The sequence below is a fragment of the Lepidochelys kempii genome, chromosome 5, assembly GCF_965140285.1.
Source record: "Lepidochelys kempii isolate rLepKem1 chromosome 5, rLepKem1.hap1, whole genome shotgun sequence".
Taxonomy (NCBI): Eukaryota; Metazoa; Chordata; order Testudines; family Cheloniidae; genus Lepidochelys; species Lepidochelys kempii.
Window position 1 is genome coordinate 116,582,646 of NC_136384.1, and position 16,650 is coordinate 116,599,295.

The following is a 16,650-nucleotide window of genomic DNA, read 5'->3' on the forward strand; positions in this document are numbered from 1 at the left end:
TTGGTTTAACTAAACCCATTAAAAAACCAATTTTAGTTCAACTAGGGCAACTCCGATGCCTGACTCTAGGTGTCCATGTTTAACATGTTTCAGAGTAACAGCCGTGTTAGTCTGTATCCGCAAAAAGAAAAGGAGTACTTGTGGCACCTTAGAGACTAACCAATTTATTTGAGCATAAGCTTTCGTGAGCTCCAGCTCACTTCATCGGATGCAAAACAGTACGCATCCGATGAAGTGAGCTGGAGCTCACGAAAGCTTATGCTCAAATAAATTGGTTAGTCTCTAAGGTGTCACAAGTACTCCTTTTCTTCTTCATGTTTAACATGTTGAGGCAGAGCCTCAGTTGGTGGAAGTCACTATAGTTCTACTGAAGGTAATGGACCTACCCCCAATTTACACCGGGTGAGAATCTGGGCTACTATGTAAAACCAAACTGCTCAGATTCCCTGTGTATGAATGCTGCCATATACAAAAGAACGCCAATACAATTTCATGGTTTTTTTAAAAACACTTGCTTTTGCAAGTATGGAGGATAATTTTATCAAGGGCACAAAGAGTGCTTTTTGGTGGGGAGAGAGATTGGAAAGTGACCCACCATAACAGAATAAAAATACCAAGTGTTGCATCATTTTTGGCTCACCGGTTTGTATGCTTCTGCAGGGGACAGAAAAAGGAGAGAGAGAGAGAGAGAGAGAACTCTTGGTACTCATAAAACTGATGGAGGATAAAAAAAACAAAAACAGGTTACCAGTTTTTAAAGCCCGTCCCCACTTTCTTAGTCCCGATTTTTTCGGACCTATGAAAGAGTCTTGTGGTGTGCCACGCCCTCCAAATACTTCACATAGAATTAAAAAAAAAAAGAAAAAAGATACATGTGTACATAAAGTCTCAGCTGGGGGTGCTCCTAATGTGTCTGATAGTATTTTAAAAAACAAATGGCACACTCCTCAAGCAAACCTTACAATGAAATTAAAAGAATTTGCAAATAATGGCACTTGGTCTGACCTGGTTTAGATTCACAATGTTAGCAGCTGTTGGCCTAATGCCCTTATGTTCACCAGCTAGGCTCCTGATCCTGTGCCTAACTCACACACTGGGCCTCACTGGATTCTCACCACAGGGTAAATCAGGAACAATTCCACATAAATCAACAGCATTGCCTATGCCACTATAAGTGAAATATGTTGGCTCCTGTCAAGGTTCCTCCCCCACTCTGAACTCTAGGGTACAGATGTGGGGACCTGCATGAAAAACCTCCTAAGCTTATCTTTACCAGCTTAGATCAAAACTTCCCCAAGGTACAAAATATTACACCCGTTATCCTTGGACTGGCCGCTACCACCACCAAACTAATACTGGTTACTGGGGAAGAGCTGTTTGGACACGTCCTTCCCCCCAAAATACTTCCCAAAACCTTGCACCCCACTTCCAGGACAAGGTTTGGTAAAAAGCCTCACCAATTTGCTTAGGTGACTACAGATCCAGACCCTTGGATCTTAAGAACAATGAACAATCCTCCCAACACTTGCACCCCCCCTTTCCTGGGAAATGTTGGAATAAAAGCCTCACCAATTTGCATAGGTGACCACAGACCCAAACCCTTGGATCTGAGAACAATGAAAAAGCATTCAGTGTTTTACAAGAAGACTTTTAATAAAAAATAGAAGTAAATAGAAATAAAGAAATCCCCCCTGTAAAATCAGGATGGTAGATATCTTACAGGGTAATTAGATTCAAAAACATAGAGAACCCCTCTAGGCAAAACCTTAAGTTACAAAAAAGATACACAGACAGAAATAGTTATTCTATTCAGCACAATTCTTTTCTCAGCCATTTAAAGAAATCATAATCTAACACATACCTAGCTAGATTACTTACTAAAAGTTCTAAGACTCCATTCCTGTTCTGTCCCTGGCCAAGACGACTACAGACAGACACAGACCCTTTGTTTCTCTCCCTCCTCCCAGCTTTTGAAAGTATCTTGTCTCCTCATTGGTCATTTTGGTCAGGTGCCAGCGAGGTTACCTTTAGCTTCTTAACCCTTTACAGGTGAGAGGAGCTTTCCCCTGGCCAGGAGGGATTTCAAAGGGGTTTACCCTTCCCTTTATATTTATGACAGCTCCATTGATTGCTTCATCTTTGGTAATGCAGACATTCCTCCCTTACCTCTTTGTACCACTAGGGATAGTATTAATGAAACGATGCATGTCTTTTTTTAAAAAAAAAAAAAAAAAAAAAAGAAGGGACATTGCTAATTGCAGGTTTCAGAGTAACAGCCATGTTAGTCTGTATTTGCAAAAACAAAAGGAGGACTTGTGGCACCTTAGAGACTAACCAATTTATTTGAGCATAAGCTTTCGTGAGCTACAGCATCCGATGAAGTGAGCTGTAGCTCACGAAAGCTTATGCTCAAATAAATTGGTTAGTCTCTAAGGTGCCACAAGTACTCCTTTTCTTATTGCTAATTGCAGTGTCTCTTGCGATGGAGAAGAGACAGGGCTTGAGAGTAGTTAGCACAAGGGGAATTTTTATATACGATGCCGGACATACACAGACCCAGTAGCACCCTGTATCGCACAAATGGAAGACCACAGCCAACAGCGTTACCACACAAAGCCTGCCTAAATCCCGGCCCGCATGAGCTGTGCAAAGAATGGATTGCTGACTACTTTAGACAATTTAATCCTCATTTTACAGCACCTAATATCAAATTGTTTGAAGAACAACAGGAAATAGTCTCTGGATTTGAAAGGCCAGATTATGGCTGCTTGGCATAGCTGTGCTGGGAAAGGAGAGGTCACAGGGATGCCTTCCCTGCTCTGCCTTGGAGCACATATGCCAAAGGCAACCATAATTTGGATATCAAAGGTGGGGGAAGGTCAACCCGTACTGGGCGCACCACTCCACAGCCCAGAGGGATGTGAGAGGTGGCGAGGGCTCCATCAGTTTGCAGTTCCAGGGCAGCACTAGGCAGAGTCCAACTGACACCTACAGAATAGGTATATCAAATGCTGCAGGTAAGCATGCCCCCTCCTCATCACAGGAGGCTTCATGGTCTTGATTCCGTTTTTGCTCAAGAATTCCAGCACTGCACAGGTATAACACTGCCAGCTATCCATCTTGGAATGATGCCCCCTGTATTTAGTCTATCTATGGTATTTCTAATGCCTCTGTCACCTTGGTAGCTAAGCGCCGATATTGCCAACATCAAGCATTCAATAATCATGAGGTAGACCCCCCTGCTTGCCCTAATCATGAGGTTATCTTAAAAAATTAATTTGGGGGAATCTTTTTCTTTGGTTTCTGAACCTCTAGGTCATATTTGCTTCGCGTTTTCAAATATTTCTCAGTAGCCAGGAGGACCAGAAACTTACCTTTTTACCAGTAAAAGCTGATTTCTCATGCAACATCTTCCTTTCCTCAGCTGGGGCTTTAAGAAAAACACCAACTATCACAAGACTCAGAGTTGGCAATGCTGCAGCACCTTATCTTGGAGCTTCCCTCCCATCAATCCCATCCAAGATCTATTTTTTAAAATATCCACTTGATCACCAAGAAGGTTTTGGAAAACAGCCATTTTTGCAATGGTGTGAACATGCCTGGCGAAAGGCTGGTTCACGCTGAAACACTTTCATGGGGCCCAGTGCTGCTTCCTGTCAACGGCCATCAGATGTTAACAACTTTTGGTCTTCCCTGATCTCGGCTGAGCTATGTTGGCTGTTTTCTAACAAGATGCTAGGGCAGTGGCACATGTAATTCGGGTCATCATTATTCATTAAGTCCAACACAACAGCCTAGTAATGGAGTATCTGCATTTAGGTTCTTGAAGGATGTGGTATTTGTAGTCAGGTTCCCAGATATCCAGTGGTAGCCATACATAGCTGCTTCACTTCCCCACCCAAGCAGGAAGCACTGCTACCTGCTATGCCTAGGCTCCCACCACCAACTCCTCCCCACTGCCACCAGACATTTTCTGAGTGCGAGCCTGTCTCTCCTTCCACGCCCCCATCAGGCCCAGTGACACCTCAGTGTCATGGCTGTATTCCTTCATGCCCCTCCTATCAGTTCCAAGCCTCATATGCATATAGGAAAGGGCTTTCCCCCCTCCCATCAATTCCAGTAACCCCTCTCATTTCTCCCATTAATCCACACCTTGCCCTCCTGTTTCCTCTCTAGTAGCCCCTGTCCTCCTCCCTCCCATCTGTGCCTTTCCTTTTCCAGCTACTCTCACCACCACCTCCACTTTGGGGAAAAGCAGTTCACATCTCTCTCTCCCTCCCCAATATTTTTCAGGGGGAAGGAAATGGTGATCCTCAGCCCAGGAGAATGATCCCATCAATCTCCTCCAATCAGCCCTTCCAAACGGACAACTACAGGTAAAGGAGTGGGGAGAGGTTATTCAGCCAAAACAAACCTTTTTTTGTGGAGGGAGACCTTTATTGCTCCTTTCCTGCTCCTTTTATTTATGGTTCTCCTTGGCTGTGTTAAGTTTAATTTAGGCGCAGATCCTTTTTCGTATCTCTTGAGTAGATCGTGTGTCTATGCAGAGTTCCATTGAAGAGAGGGGGACAGGCACAGGGGCAGACCATAGTGGATCCTTCCTGTTGCAGAGATGGGGTCTTCCATGGTAAGTTCCTTGGGGCCGGGATCGTCATCTTGTCTACAGGAAGTGACCCAGGTATCTATGAAGCTTTACAAGTAATAGCAGCCCTGCCCTGGATCTGCCTGGATGACTTCAATATCCTATGAAATGGGTCAAGCATTCCAAGCATTGTTGTTTTGATTTGGGTTTTTTGGTACAGAAAACTTAATTTTGTACCTGTATCGTTACCTTTCATTTAATAGTTATACAAAACAATATTTGTAACTCTTTCTTATATTCTTGTAGCAACATAACTTTTAGCGTTTCTAAAATCATGTAGGTTTGCAGAAAAAAAGTGACAGAATGTCATGTTATTTATGGTAAACACACTAGCAATCTTAAGGATTACGTTTTATGTAGTTCAGTCTAGCAAAGAGTCAGGTTGCTATCTTTGATATCACAAAATCAATTCTTAACAAGGAAGTCTGTTAGGATATAGATATTCAGGCCTGTCTGTAAAGGCCTATACTCTAAGAATTTAGGTGTATTCTTATCACTTGGCTAGTTATAGAGGTACAAAAGAAAGAATCAAAATCATTGTCTGCCGGTGTAAGGGCCTTCTCTTACTGTGACAGTCCGAGGCCCTGTGCTTAGGCTAAGGCCTTTGGCTAAGCAGCAGAGGCAGCCATAAACTGGGAAGCGAATGGTCACATCCTCACATCCCAAACTAGTCACATTGAAATAAGGTGCTATTGGACTGTTCGGAATACAATCCTGTCCTGATAATGCCTGTCACCTCCAGAGAAAGGGAAGTGCCTAGAAAATATAAAAGGAAACTTAGTTTGATAGCATCCTGTCTGGCAAGAACTCACTTATCAATAGCTGGGATGTGAAATCCTCACTTCTGTATTGTTTTGTCATTATAGTTCCCACTTTGCTATTGTTTGTCTGTATAATCTCTGTCTGGTTCTGTGATTGTTCCTGTCTGCTGTATAATTAATTTTGCTGAGTGTAAACTAATTAAGGTGGTGGGATATAATTGGTTACATAATCATGTTAGGATTGGTCAGTTAAATTTCAGGAAAATGATTGGTTAAGGTATAGCTAAGCAGAACTCAAGTTTTACTATATAGTCCGCAGTCAATCAGGAAGTGAGGGGGTGGGTGTGTGGGTGGGGGAGATGGGAACAGGGAATGGGGGTGGGGAAATTGGAATCATGTTTTGCTAAAGGGGGAAATGGGAACAGGGAATGGGGTAAGGAAACTGGAATCATGTTTTGTTAAAGGGGGAAATGGGAACAGGGAATGGGGGTAAGGAGATTGGAATCATGTTTTGCTAAGGGCAGGAATGGGAACAGGGACACAGGTGTAAGGCTCTGTGGTGTCAGAGCTGGGAAGGAGGATACTAAGGAAGGAAACTGGAATCATGTTTGCTGGAAGTTCACCCCAATAAACATCGAATTGTTTGCACCTTTGGACTTCGGGTATTGTTGCTCTCTGTTCAGGCGAGAAGGACCAGGCAAGTAAGTGGGTGAAGGAATAAGCCCCCTAACAAAGTCAATGATGCTTTTCAAAAATGACATTTCTGTTATGTGGAACTGGCATTTACATTTCCTTTTGTCACCAATGGTTGCTGAAGACTAATGTATTATTTGTTTAGCGTCAACCCTAAGTTCTGTTGTACCGCACCAAACAAAGTAAGGCAGAGTCTTTGCCCCAGGACAATTACTCCGGAAGATCCTGCTGAGCTCAACTCAACATAATAGTCCTTATTCTCACAAACAGTCCCCTTGAGATTTTCTTACACATGAATGAGACTCTGCAGAGTCGCATCCTAAGTGCTTACAGTAGCACTTGCGGTATGTCTACACTGCAAAACAAAAACACAAAGAACTCAAAACACGACAGGGAAGAAAAAAAAAAAGCAGCACATTGCGGCAGCAAGTCTCAGAGCCTGGCTCTACAGACTCAGGTATGTGCTATGGTGCTGAAAATTGCTGTGTAGACTGAGAAGGAATGTCTACATGGCTATTTTTAGCACTGTAATGCGACCCCAGGAGCTCAAGTATGTAGACCCAGGTTTCGAGACTCTCTGCCACGGGTTTATTTTTGCAATGTAGACATATCCTTAGAGGTATCAACTTACATCAGGGCCCCACAGTGACAGGCACTGTACAAACACACAATGAGAGATTGTAAGCTCTTCAGACCAGAGACTATCTAAATAGGCAACAAAGCATAGGAGAAAGGGTATATTATTCTTCCCATTTAACAAATATCAAACTGACCCAGATTAAGCGATTTGGCCAAATTGCACAGGAAATCCATGGCACATCTGGGAATGGAATCCAGGGCCTCGACCACCCCTTCTCACCATTACAACAAAGTCTTAATAAAAAGATAGTTTTACAAAAATAATTAAAACAGAAAGAAAAGGAGTACTTGTGGCACCTTAGAGACTAACCAATTTATTTGAGCATAAGCTTTCATGAGCCCACGAAAGCTTATGCTCAAATAAATTGGTTAGTCTCTAAGGTGCCACAAGTACTCCTCTTCTTTTTGCGAATACAGACTAACACGGCTGTTACTCTAAAAACAGAAAGGGCCTGATCTCTCCGAAGATGACAGTTACACTTCGTATTTTGTTAGCTGTACTGTAAAGTACCTAGCATACTTTTGGGTGCCGTAAAAATAATAATCACTAAATAGCTTCAATACACTATAATTTTCAGGGGAAACAACCAAGTGCAAATATCTAAACTTTTTTTAAAAAGGCATCCTGATTTGTTAAAAAAAAGAGAGAGATCAAACCTTTAAACTGTCAACATTATGCACAAGTTTTGCAGCAGTAAATTCTGCTCTGAGTCACACTAAAGAATTACCGCACTGGACCAGTTTCTTCTCTCATAGCAATGTAAATTAGCTGTCACTCCCTGGAAGTCAGTAGTGTTACACCAGCATAAGATTGGTACAAGTGAGTGGAATGACTGGCATTTTTAAATCCAGATTTCTGCTGTGGTGATGGGGAGCAGAATCTGCCTCTTTTGTTTACATCTTGATTTTTTTTTTTCATTTAAAAAAAGATTCTAAAATTTGGACAACTTCCATCTTACTTACAGTGGTGACAACCAATAGCCATGGTGGTGATGTGGAAGGCAGTTTATCCTAGCTTTGTCATTCTTATCACATCCTTCCAGAGCATCTAATACTGCCTAGCAGAAGCTTGACCACCTCCTTCGTCATGGCTGCCTCTCCAATCAGAGCTCACTGAACACAAGTTTGTTGTGAGTAAGGATGTAAGAAGGGAAATGGAAGATGAGAGAATTATGAATAAATTATACATAATTGACCTGCCCTGCCATAGTTTTCTTAGAACTACAGTCTTCATGTTGTTGTTAGCCAGAGATTATGATGATCCTATAAAAAGCCTATTTTCTAGTTCAGTGGCTCAGAAAGACAATTTTTCTCTCTGCTGATTCCCCAGATAATTACAGCTGCCTATAGAGCGGTTCATTACCATCAGCTGGCTGGTATTTAACAACAGCTTCAGTGGCCCCTCCATGGCGTGTTATGCAGTTGGAGCATGTTTCATTGCACCTTTGTCACAGGGTAGCCTGCCTTTATTCTAGGGTTCATATGCTTTTCTCAGTGACAGATCCTGGGCTGTAAATTGTGTCAAGGGAAAAACAACCCTAACTGTATTGATATTGGACCGTCAATGCTAACCTACAGTTAGGATACTCTGATCCAGTTGGTTGTTGTTGACACTAGAACACCCATTTTTATGGCTTGTGTACTGTATCCAAACTAGGAAAGCAACTAAACAACATCCAAGGACCCACTCTGCTCTTACATACACTACTGTTAATAAGAAGTAGCTCCACTGAAATTACATGGGTGTAAAAGCAGATGCTGCAACTGCTTCCTGTACCAAATATGCTCATTTCACAGTTATCTTACTTTACTTCCCTCAACACCTGGTCATCCTCGCCACCTTGTGTGTCTAAACCCCCTTCTCCAGGCACGATGAACAATAATAATTAATTACATTTGACGAAGTAAGCAGCACAGTGACTGCAAGGGGAAAGCTAGTGGGGGACTGATTTAATAGTATTCTTCCTTCCCTACATTTTGTGGAGAAAATGACTTTTGTTACTGTACTAGGAAAAGCTCCCTAGAAATCCTGCTGTGAACCTGTAATTAGTCTTTTGGTTTAGGGTAATAACGAAAGGGGCACCTAGATTCTGTCATCAAACACACTGGGCCAAATTTTTGCTCTCAGTTATGCTAGCATAAACCCAGAGCAACTCTACTGACAGCAGATTGTCCAATGACACTAGAATGAGAGGAGAATTCAGTGGCCTTTGTCCATTTGGACTTATGATATTGTTTTCACTGGGTTGGGCAGGCAAACAGTGAAATCACCACACTACAGTTTCCTCTAAATCAAGCACTGTTCAAGGCCGTCTCTCTCAAGCATCAGCAATGTACACACATTACTCTTTATGACACAGAACTTTTTTCTCCTCTTATAATGCATAGGTCTCTGTAAAGCTATTTCAAACCAATGTGCGAGCCAAAAGACCCCATATGCATATTGCGTTTAGTCAACAAAGCTTTCCTTCCTTTTATTTGTGTTATCTGGAAAGCCAGCTGAATTTCTGTTTGGCATTTAAACTGCAGCCACTTATTCTGAGTAGTGCATGCAAGACACAAAAGCCCATTGACAAAAGCCAACGTTCTTTAGCCATGGGACTGTTTAAATAAGTGCGATCACCAACAAACAATTGTCAGTGCAATTCTAAAAATGTTTTATTGGAACCAAGTGGCAAAATTCTTCATCCCACAACTGCGATTAATTTTACATCAACCCATCACAAGGGAGGTGTGGCAAATCTGCAGAGTACACAGTGATTCTGAGTCTTTAAAAAAAAAAACAACCACAGTTATAAAGGGGGAAGGATCCCCTCCACAGTAGTCAGAGAAACTGTCCTCGAACCCTGAGTAAGCAGGCAGGGTATACTCACACTGCATATAGTCCAAACTTGTCCCCTTCCTGGAGTTTGACATCAGCTTAAAGCTTTCTCCCCATGTGTGGGAGTTCCTTGGGCCTCTTCTGATCTAGTTCTGTAGATCCCTTTGGTCCAGCTTGATCCTCCAGCACCTCTCAACTCCTCACAAGCTAGTAAGATCCTCCCACTATCCTGAGTCAGCACTAGTTACTCTGCCTCTAACACAAGGTGCTACACCTGCACTAGGGGCACCTTGTATTAGCTGCAGAGAAGAGTGGCTTAGCAGAGGAGCCTGCATTACCATGCAAAGTCCTAAAAACTGCCCCCGGTAACCCTTGCTCGTAGCACCTGCACTGAATATTGGTTATTACTGACACATTTTCAACCACACCGTAGATGGGGAGTTTATGAAATATTTCCATGACTGGCAGCATATCATCATACAAAGACCTGAAAACCCAGCATCTCTAACTCAGTTGTTATGCTGGCATCCAGTTTTGAGCCCTGAAAACACACACACACACACGTATGTATGTACGTTGGTTTAGTGAAAAAAGATTCAGCATTTAAAAAAATTATAGGAATTCATACTTTTCATGAAAAAAAAAATCAACTACTTTTTTCTGAATCCACCCTTACTGAAGATAATTTTGGTCGATGCAAAAAGGCCCTTAGACAACTAGAAAAAACACCATGAACCAAATTCATCCATGTTGTACCTCCATGGAGTTCTCTAACACCACTTGCATGCACAGAGCATACAGAAAATCTATACAGTCTCTTGGATCTAAGTAATACTGTACTGTATGTAGAACATAGTGTGAGCACACATAATTTTATCCAAACACATACTCACTGCAGCTATAAAATATACATACATATTTTTCTTAGCACTTTCTGTTATTTACTGAGTGGGAACAACGTGCTCTGCACTGTTCAGAATATGGAGTAAGACAGTCCCTACCCCTAAAGATCTTGCATATGTGTATTCATATTGCTTCAGATGCAGACCTGGCTATACTTAGAATCATAGAATATCAGGGTTGGAAGGGACCTCAGGAGGTCATCTAGTCCAACCCCCTGCTCAAAGCAGGACCAACCCCAACTAAATCATCCCAGCCAGGGCTTTGTCAAACTGGGCCTTAAAAACCTCTAAGGATGGAGATTCCACCACTTCCCTAGGTAACCCATTCCAGTGCTTCACCACCCTCCTAGTGAAATAAGTGTTTCCTAATATCCAACCTAGACCTCCCCCACCTCAACTTTAGACTATGCTCCTTGTTCTGAGACCTATCCCATTCTCCTCAAAATCAGACTCCTACCATCTACTCTTCTTGGGACTATATCTTGAGACCTTTCCGAAGCTGAAGTTAGTTTGGAATCCAGCAGGCCACTTATTAAATGGAGCTTTATGTTGGGAGCACATTACTTTGATCCTCAGACAGCTGCTTTGGCTGCTTGTGGGCTTCTGGGGAGACTTCAAGGCCTTTAAAGTGCTAAATGGTCTGGGTTGTTTTATCATTGGCAGAAGCACTCGAACTGGTGCATCCTCTGCATAGAAGAGGAGAAGCAGGGGGGGAAGAGTCTTGACTCTCAGATGTGTTTCATCCCCGTGGCCACAACTCCTCAGATCTTTTTCAGCCTTTCAGACCCGCGGCAAAGTTAATCTTTTAAATCTGGCATTTGAGAGAGGGCTGGGCAGAAGGTTGGATGGAGTTAGCTGTTAACAGAGTATAATTAATTTGTGGGACTGGAATGGATTATGATTGTATGGACAGCTGATAGTGGATTTAAGTGACCATTATACAGTTTTTTAACATTATGGTTGTCAGTTTGGTCAGAGCTTAGGATGGAGTTTCTAGTACTTATGTCTAGAAACTGAAATAGACAATAACTAAAATATGTTCTGAAAAACTTCCCTTTGTGTTCAAGAAAACCAGAAGGTTACAGTTTAAACCAGCCAGATCTGAAACAGTAGAACAGAGACCTGAGAAGCAGGGGAAGCTCAGCTTTTGGGGAACCTGAGCTAGTCCCCTACTTAAAAAAAAAAAAAGGTTAAAATAAATGTACCTTCCTTCCAGTCCCATGTGCCATTTGCAGCCCTCAATGTAGCACATCCATCTTTCACGTGTGGAAGCTACCCTACAGTCCAAGAATGCATAGCCCACATCCCACAAGGAGTTACCAACTCAGCAGTAGTGGGAGGTGCCCAAGCTGCACTGAATACCTGGCAGTTGTAGCAGAGGACTGACGGATCATTCCTGTGAGGTGCTACACATTCTCAACTTCAGTGGAGGCTGATGGAGCTCAGCAGAATGACAGAGGTGCTCAGCACCACATGGGAGTGAGCCCTTCGTTCTTAGAATATCAGGAGCTCGGGTTGTTCCAGTTTTCCACAGCTTCCTGCTGAAACACCTGGAGTCGGATACCAGGGCAGGCAGATTTTCCCTGTAAGTGCTCCCTGTTTTACTGACTGCATTGATAGGAACACCCAGAATGCACAATCAGCTTTAAAAAGACACAAGCATGGAGTCCTACCATTTTTGCAAGGACATTTTCACGTTAGCCAGCTGAAGAAAACAGTCCCATTCTGCCTTCAGATGCACACGCATGGCTCCCACTGAAATTAAGTGTGCCACAATGAGGCTTACAGTTTGCAAGGTGACTGTTACTCGATCAAAGAGTGTCAAGACCTCACCTGAGTGTTCAGAGCTAGGACCTGACATTCTCAGTTTGCCTCCCTGAACTCTCTCATTCCAGAGTAGATGACTTTTTAAAACGGTGATATTACTGAGCTAAAAATAGCTCTGCTAGAATCCACCACAAAGCCAAGTTTGTGATTCAATACGATATAGTTATTCCTTAACGAGCAAGTAGCAGTGCAACTCTGAACTCCCTGAAATACGTGAAGGACAGACTGATACATCATAAGAGATTATACCGTGCGTTCCAACTGGTGAAATGTTAAACATGAATGATTAATGTGAACGATATAGTAGCTAGCCTAGTCATTCCAAAGCCTAATTCACTGATACTTTGTGCTTGTATCGTTGGTTTGAAAACATATCCTTTCTTTTCTAATTGTAGGGGAGTGGATGGACGCAAGCATGAATGGGGCTTATCTACACATAGAAGTTGCACCGGTTTAATTTAAATCTCTTTTTAAACCAATGTAGTTAAACCCTATATAATCATTTTAATTTTAAGAGTGACTTGTACTTATGAATATTACATCTTAGTGTAAACCTGTTCCTAATCAATTTCAGCTAAACCACTTTAAGCCAGGCATATATGTATTTATGGGTGCCCACACAGCCTTTTGCACCAGTTTTACGAGATTGATTTTAAAATCACACTTGGTGCAACTTTGCATGTAGAAAAACCTGAAGTCCTTTTGTATATTGATTATGATCCTACATAGCCAAGGAGCTAAAACAAATAAATAGGTATTTAACCTGACTGTTACTGTGTTTGAATGTTACGGTCCAATTCTGATCTCACTTTCACCAGTGTAATTTGGAATATTACTCCACTGAAGTTAAAGAGTCAGATTCTGATATCAGTTTCACTGGTGTATTTCTGAAGTAATTCAAATGATGCCTAGGTCTTTTTCCTTTCTGAGATTTCAAATGGTCATTAAAAAAAAATCCTGATCTCAGGTGAAAGCAGAGCTGGAGAAGTCTGAGCTCTAGGGCATGGTTTAGAAAGATTGAGTAAAAAGGGAGTCTTCTTAGGAAAGCCACCAAGAAAGGAACATAGGACATAGCACTGGAAAGGTCATCAAGGCTAGCCCCTGCAAACGCAGGCAACCGGCTCTCATAGATATTATACATGTGTTTCCATATCTATGAAAGAGAAGAATTTAAGCATCTTCTTTGTGTGTGTGGAGGTAAGTAACAGGAGCTGAAAATGGAATATTGGGCTCACTCTTACCTTGTGTTCCCCCTGTCCATTTAGGCAGGCCCTTGTTCTGCACTGTGACTGTAAGCTGTTTGGGGCTGAGTGTCTCTTTGTTAGCTGTCTGTACAGTGCCTAGCACAACAGGGCTAGGGCTTCCAGGCACTGCTGCAATACAAATAATAATGAGTAGTGGCAATGGAATAGTATGGTGTGATAGACAGATATTGTTCTGATTATCAGCTTGTCCCTGCAAAGTGCTAAGCTCCTTCTACTCCCACTGAGGTCAATGGGAACTGGGGACCTTCTCCTAAGCAGGACTGGGTCCTGTGTGCATCTCTGGAGTGAGATGGTAAATACACTCTGCTGCATTCTTGATTTTATTTTTTGACCTTTAAGCACCTGTCTTATTCAGCAGGGATTGTCCAGGCAGCCTTATGACCTTCAGATAAGCAGTACAGTACACTGTATTGCTCTACCTGGAGTACCTGACTGTATCTCATGCAGCCTCACTTTCACATTGTGCAGGAAAGGGAAAGACTAAAGCAGAACACCTAGCTTGCAAATGTAGTGTCTTATTGCATCTGGTACTAGAGACCTCCTTTCCCATTGTCCTGTCATCACTGATTGTAGAGTACCTGTAAAGTAAAAGTGAGAATGTTGCTACATGTATTTACCTCCTAGACACAACCCGGACGCAAATAGGGCCCAGTTCCATTAGGTATTGTGAGCCCTCAACGCCAAGTGACTTCAGTGGGAGTCAAGCAAGCTTATTATTTAGAATGAGGTGTGCAACGTGATGATGATGACGCATTCTCAGATACTCGTCTCCAAATTTCTCTACATATTATAGTTGTCTATATTTCCAATCTCACTGATGTATATTGTTCCGAGCTGGGTAAAACCTTGAGTTAAAACTTTGTTCTAACTGATGTGTGAACGTGCCCTTCTCTTAAAATAGTTGGAAGAAACTAGCGCCAGGTGTGTATGTGTGATCTACTGGGTATTGTAACCAGGTGTGTGTGGATGTGAGAAAACACAAAGACAGTGAGAACAGACAAGAACAGAGAGAGGACAGAGGCAAAAAAGCCAAACAGTAGACTCTGAGTACAGTATGAATTGGACAAATAAGCTAGAGATGGCTTTTGGGTCTGTTGCCTGAAGAGTGTAGGGGCAGTAAGCTAAACAAACAAAAAAAAAAATCACTCCTTTTATTCCGAGTTCCTCGTAGATTCAGAGAAGCAGAACTCTGTACATTCCTTGTAAACAAACAAGAGTGCATCAAAGAATAGCAGCCTCCATCAATTATACTTCCAACTGGAACATCCCCAGGACCCTGAAATTTGACTGGCTCTTTGGGTTGAAAAGATGCAAACATGTTAATTCTAAATTCTTCCTTCTCTTTGTGTATATTCTATGTAGTGGGGATTTTTTGTTTGTTTTTAAATTCTGCCACTAATAGGTTCTGACTATAGAACAATGTGACGTTTTTCAATTATATCTGTAAATTGCCCATAATGCCAATCTCATATCTTTTTCTCGAGGAGGTTGAGGTAGAGAACCTTCTTTGTTCACAATGTGACGTTATTGACATGAACTGTGACCATATAGATCATTGTTGCAATCAGGGTCCAATGGTTGCACCAGATCTTGTACAGAGGAGGCCAAGTGGGGTGTCTATAGAAAGGTTGTAGTTTGCTGGTTATGATTATGCTGTCTGTATGTGTGCATCATTTTTGTATTTGAAGTTACGAATGTGGGCTATGTCCTTGTATCTCCATTTGTTTGAATCTAAGTAGCCTCAGTGAAGCATTTGGTCAGCTTCTTGAGAATGGGCACTTTCTGAGAATAGTCCTATTAACACACACTTAACTGACAATGGACTTTTGGAGATGCCAATCCACATCTGAGCTTTCCTGGGAACGTTCAAACTAACATGTAAACAATGGCGTTGGCCTGCCGAATCATTCATGGACATGTGACTTGCCCAGGTGGCTACAAACTCCATCTTGTCGCTGTGACTTTGCACAGAAGAGCAAAGGGGTTTTCACCCACCAGAGAGAATATAAAAGGCCCTGGAAGCCACTCCATTTTGTCTTCAGCTGGCTCAAGAGATGGCCTCTCCACCCCCAAGAGATGCCTGAAAGAAACTAGAACAAAGGACAGTAATTACAGGGGTGTGAGTGATTGCAGACCCAGGCTAGGAAGGAGTCCAGTCTGTGAAAGAAGCTTATTGGAACATCTCTGGGGGTGAAATTTCATCTGTAATCAGTTTCTTAATGAATTAGACTTAGACTTGCGTGTTTAGTTTTATTTTGCTTGGTAACTTACTTTGTTCTGTCTGTTATTACTTGGAACCACTTAAATCCTACTTTTTACATTTAATAAAATCACTTTTGCTCATTAATTAACCCAGAGTAAATAAATTAATACCTGGGAGGAGCAAACAGCTGTCCGTCTCTCTCTATCAAATTTATAGATATAGAGGGCAGACAATTTATGAGTTTACCCTGTATAAGCTTTATACAGAGTAAAACAGATTTACTTGGGATTTGAATCCCATTAGGAGTTGGGTGTTTGGATGCTGGAGACAGGAGCACTTCTTAAGCTGTTTTCAGTTAAGTCTGCAGCTTTGGGGATGTGGTTCAGACCCTGGGTCTGTGGTGGAGCAGACTGGCATGTCTGGCTCAATAAGGCAGGGTTCTGGAGGCCCAAACTGGCAGAGAAAGCGAGCTCAGAGGTAGTCTAAGCACATCAGGTGACAGTCCTAAGGGGGTTTCTGTGACTGAACCCATCACACACGACTAGGCCCCCAAGTGGTCTCGACTTCCATTCAGGTGCCCAAGCCTATAAGGTTATCATTTGGACTCTGGCTGGGCACTAAAGAGGCAGCTTTTTTGAGGCATTCTGTCTGTGGAGCCACTCGACCCAGGATATCTTGACCAGATTAAGTCTATCCATTCAACTGCTATCTAGGTTCCCATAGTGGCTTTCATCACTAGTATCCAAGCACCTTCCAAGTAAAAAGACATAGCAAAGAATAATATCCATCGACCACAAAGGTAGACACCAGAAACCTGGCTGTGAACTGCACTTCCCTCTCATATTCAGAGCTATAATAAAGAAACAACAAATGAGATCTACACTGGCTGTAGCCTGT

At 42.3% G+C, this 16,650-nt stretch overlaps 1 long non-coding RNA gene across 1 annotated transcript in view; it reads left to right on the forward strand.

Moving 5' to 3' along the window:
* The window catches only part of LOC140911779 (uncharacterized), a 34,953-nt gene that overhangs the window by 3,611 nt on the left and 14,692 nt on the right, over positions 1-16,650 (forward strand). Inside the window, exon 2 of the long non-coding RNA XR_012159121.2 lies at positions 4,294-4,376. This is a non-coding gene — a long non-coding RNA (uncharacterized LOC140911779). The remainder of the gene's footprint in view (positions 1-4,293; positions 4,377-16,650) is intronic.